The following is a 4,496-nucleotide window of genomic DNA, read 5'->3' as shown; positions in this document are numbered from 1 at the left end:
AAAATAAAATTTAACTTGGACTTTGAGGTAATTAATGATCTCTGCACTAATTCTCATCACAATTTATATCCCTTCACTCTTTCATTATCTGAGAAGAAATGATGTTCCATATATATGGAGAAACTGAAGTGATGCTGCCTTTATTTTTCCCTACTTAAAAATAGAAGTATTTACTAGGCATCTGTGACTAAAATTCAGTACAGATCCAAAATTCAGCCCACAAAGGAAAAATGTAAGACATGCGTATTGGTAATGCGGCCACCTTAGAGCACATCAGGATAGGTCAAGATGTGTTGGGGAAACTGGTTATCCAAAGGCAGAGCAAGTATACTAGATGACCACCTCCATAATAGAGAGATCCACTCAATGTAGATAGAAAGAAGACAGAGTCCGGTGGGTAAGGAATGCAGTTGGTCTGTAAAGAACTGGAGGAGGGGTGAGCATTGTTAGAAATCAGGCACTCCACCAGCCCAACTACGTTAGGTTTTCCCTGGGAACACGCAGGCCACTCTGACCAAGGAGTAAGTAGGCTAACTGTAGATCTTCACCTCTCCCTCCATTTCTCCAGTCTCAGTCCAATCCTCCAGTCTCATCTCCAGTTCTGCTGCAGACTTTCTGCTATGGCCTGCCCTTACTCTCTGGCCTCATTCTCGGGGAAATGAGCAGATCCTTGTCGAAGGCTTTCTTCCCTCCTAAATAACTGTTCAAACCCTTTCCCAGGCGATTCCCACTACCAAGTGTTACTCCACAACACCTAGAAACACGCCAGGATCACACCTGCCAGGATCCCAGGAATGTCTACCAGGGAGCACACGACCAACATAGCTTTCTAAGAACCAGAGGCACATAAACCAGAGCTTATTGGCAAGAACTTGACATTGACCAAGGACAAGGGCTTCAAGCAGGAATCTGACATTATGGGGTAACAGGGAAGTAGGTTAAGGCAGGACTTGTAATGTTAGGGTGAAATGAAAGAAGCAGGCTTCAGGCAAGATTTTGGGCTTGGTCAAGGAAGTAAGCTCAGGTATTTTGGTCATTCTGGCAAGCCCTTGGAAACAACTGTCACAGGACTTTGCTTATTGCCTTGACAAGTTTGTGTTTACTGTCTTGCTCATTCCTCATTGTACTACTATTGATCTTAATACCTGTATATAACTAAATTGGTATAAAAGTGGATTGGAAATTATTAAACCCACCTTCAGTCTCAGTATTGACTGGGGTCATGCGGGTGGGGGGGGGGGGGAGACAAGACCAGATACCAGCACCTAGAATTATAATTTTCCTAAACCCTGATACCTGTGTGCCAGCATAAAAACCCAAAGAATGGCAGCCAGGAAAGCATGCCCCATTAGAGCATAGTCATCCTACAAACACAGGCCCTGAATACCACACCATAGCTAAAGCACAAACAAAACAGACACACAGACAAAAATTTTAAAATAGATTTCAAAAATATAATAGAGATCATAAAAGAGGAAATGAGTAAATAAATAATAAATTAAAAATCCCTTAAAGAAATTGATGAAAACATAGTGAAAGGAAATGGGTAAAAGCTCAAGACCTGGGAGAGGAAAGAGAATCAATAAAGAAAACCCAAGCTGAAAGAGATCTAGAAATAAAAAACATAGAAAATCAAACAGAAATCTCAGAGGCAAGCCACAGCAGCAAAATACAAGAGACAGAAGATAGAACCTGAGGCATTGGAAACCCAACAGAAGAAATGAATACATTTGGCCAAAGAAAGTGTTAAAATTAAAAGAATCCTGTTCCCCTGAAAAAAAAAAAAAAAAACAGAAATCTGAAACCCATGACAAGACCAAAATCTAAGAATAATAGGAATAGAGGAAGGAGAAGAAACTCAGGTAAAAAGCACAGAAAATATTTTCAACAAAATCATTAAAAACAAAACAAAACCGTATTAACCTAAAGAAAGTGATGCCTGTCAAGATATGAGAAACATACAGAACACTAAATAAACTGGACCAGAGCAGAAACTCTCCTCACCAGGTAATAAAAGACACTAAACATGCACAACAAAGATTAAAAACTGCTAGGGACCTGCTCCTTAGAGGCACTGCAGGCGTGGCGGCTGTGTCGCATCGGTGGCGGCTATGTCGCATCAGTGGCGGCTGTGTCGCATCGGTGGCAGAGAGGAAAGAGGCCGTACCTACGCTCAGTGTTCTCACCTGACATGATTAGCACCCCAACATTCTCTGAAAATACTGAGTCTGAGATGACCACCAGTGCGGTGCGGTGCAGGCCTGGGGCAGGCACGCCATGTCCTAGGTGACCCCCCTATATGGTCATTCCGATTTGACCCCCTATAGGGTCATTCCTGAGATGACCCTAGACACTCAAGAGACACTGGGAACAAGAGACACTAAGAGGAACAAGGTAATGGTGAAAAAATGGAAGAGAAAAAGAAACAGAAGGGTGTGGGAACAGTGAGACTCAAGGGCAGTGTGGTCCAGACTGTTGTGCGTAGCTGGTGATGCCACCCGGAACCATGGTGGGGCCCTGACCCGTGCTGCTACTGGGGGCCACGTCTGGATCATTGACCCTGAAGCAGCAGGGATTTGTTACTTCCAAAGGCTAAGCAGATGTCTGTTCTTTGTCTGGGCTGCTGCTTGGGGACTTGTTCATGTCTAAGGGGTGTACAGGACTGGCCCCCACCCCTCGCCTGGACATCACAGGAGATCTGGCCCTGGAGTCCTGAGAGCAGCAGAGGTGACCCCACCCATAGCCAGTTGCAACACTCGGGATAAAGGGCTTTGTGCCTCACCTAACCATCACCGTAGAGCTGACCCTGATGGCGGCACCCAGGAGAGCCAGCCCCAAAAGCGTGAGGGTAGGAAAGATGGTCCCGCCACTTGTCTGCCATGTTCGGTGACATGGGCAAGGGAGAGATGAGCCCTCCTTACCTTTTGGCCCCTACAGCAGGCAGGAGAGCTGGCCCAGCACTTGTCCTGCCGCCCCACTCAGGAGAGCACCTCCCCAGGCAGCATAGTAGAGCTGGCCATGCACCTGGGGGTTGTTGGTGAGCCAGACTGAGCGTGTAAGTGTGGGAAAGGCTGCACTGCCTCTTTTCTGTCGGGCAATGGCATCTGTAAGGGAGAGATTCCTTCCCTCCCTTTTGTCCTTGCTACCTGCAGCAGGACAGAGAGCTGGCCTTGGGGTTGTGAGAGCAGGAGAGCTGACCCTGAACCTCACTCACCGGCTACTGCACACTCAGCGGAGTGCGCCTTTCACCTCAGGGCCGTGAGAAAGGGGCAACTGGCCATATATATCCCTCACCAGCTGCAGCACTACAGAGAATGAGCCCCGCACCTTGCCTGGGCAGCAGGGTAGAAACTAACCCTGTTTGCGGGGTTGCTGGTAAGCTGGCCCGGAGGGAGTGGGAGTGTGAGAGCAGGCAAGCTGGCAGCAGGCTGACCACCTCAGCTACCACCCAGGCCCAGATCCAGGGCGCTGAACTGGTCCACGCCAACATCTACCCCACTAATGTACTGCTGCAGTGCATATAAAGGGGCCAGTCCTGCAGATGCAAAATTACAGAATCTCTATGACACGGGGCAGCAACAGGAGATCTCAGAGGCGTCCAAATAAAGTTCCAGTCCTGACAGAGTAGCAGAAGCCAGAAGCCTCATACCAGACTGAGTCATCACAATGAACATTTGAAAGCAAAGAGTATGCTGTAGGACAAACTGTGACAGTACAACCACTCTGGAAATCAGTCTGGCAGTTCCTCCGAAAACTGGGCACCTCACTTCCAGAAGATCCTGCTATACCACTCCTGGGCATATACCCAGAGGATTACCCACCATGTAATAAGGATACATGCTCTACTATGTTCATAGCAGCCCTATTTATAATTGCCAGATGCTGGAAAGAACCCAGGTATCCCTCAACAGAAGAGTGGATGCAAAAAATGTGGTATATATACACAATGGAGTACTATTCAGCCATTAGAAACAATGAATTCATGAAATTCTTAGGCAAATGGATGGAGCTAGAGAACATCATACTAAGTGAGGTAACCCAGACTCAAAAGGTGAATCATGGTATGCACTCACTAATAAGTGGATATTAACCTAGAAAACTGGAATACCCCAAACATAATCCACACATCAAATGAGGTACAAGAAGAAAGGAGGAGTGGCCCCTGGTTCTGGAAAGACTCAGTGAAGCAGTATTCAGCAAAACCAGAACGGGGAAGTGGGAAGGGGTGGGTGGGAGGACAGGGGGAGAGAAGGGGGCTTATGGGACTTTCGGGGAGTGGGGGGCTAGAAAAGGGGAAATCATTTGAAATGTAAATAAAAAATATATCGAATAAAAAATTAAAAAAAAAAGAGTTCAAACAAACAAAAACCACTCCAAAGGCCAGTGAGAAGGTTCGGCGGTAAGAGCACTGGCTGTTCTTCATGAGCTCCTGAGTTCAATTCCTGGCAACCACATGGTGGCTCACAACCATCTATAGGGGCATCTGCTGTCCTCTT

At 46.7% G+C, this 4,496-nt stretch overlaps 1 pseudogene; it reads left to right on the top strand.

Moving 5' to 3' along the window:
- The first annotated feature begins 2,057 nt into the window (after positions 1-2,057).
- On the top strand, positions 2,058-2,211 carry LOC127669038 (uncharacterized; annotated as a pseudogene).
- The last annotated feature ends 2,285 nt before the right edge of the window (positions 2,212-4,496 follow it).

The sequence above is a fragment of the Apodemus sylvaticus genome, chromosome 18 (genome assembly GCF_947179515.1).
Source record: "Apodemus sylvaticus chromosome 18, mApoSyl1.1, whole genome shotgun sequence".
Taxonomy (NCBI): Eukaryota; Metazoa; Chordata; class Mammalia; order Rodentia; family Muridae; genus Apodemus; species Apodemus sylvaticus.
The sequence above is the reverse complement of the archived record's forward strand: the minus strand, read 5'-3'. Positions and strand labels throughout refer to the sequence as shown.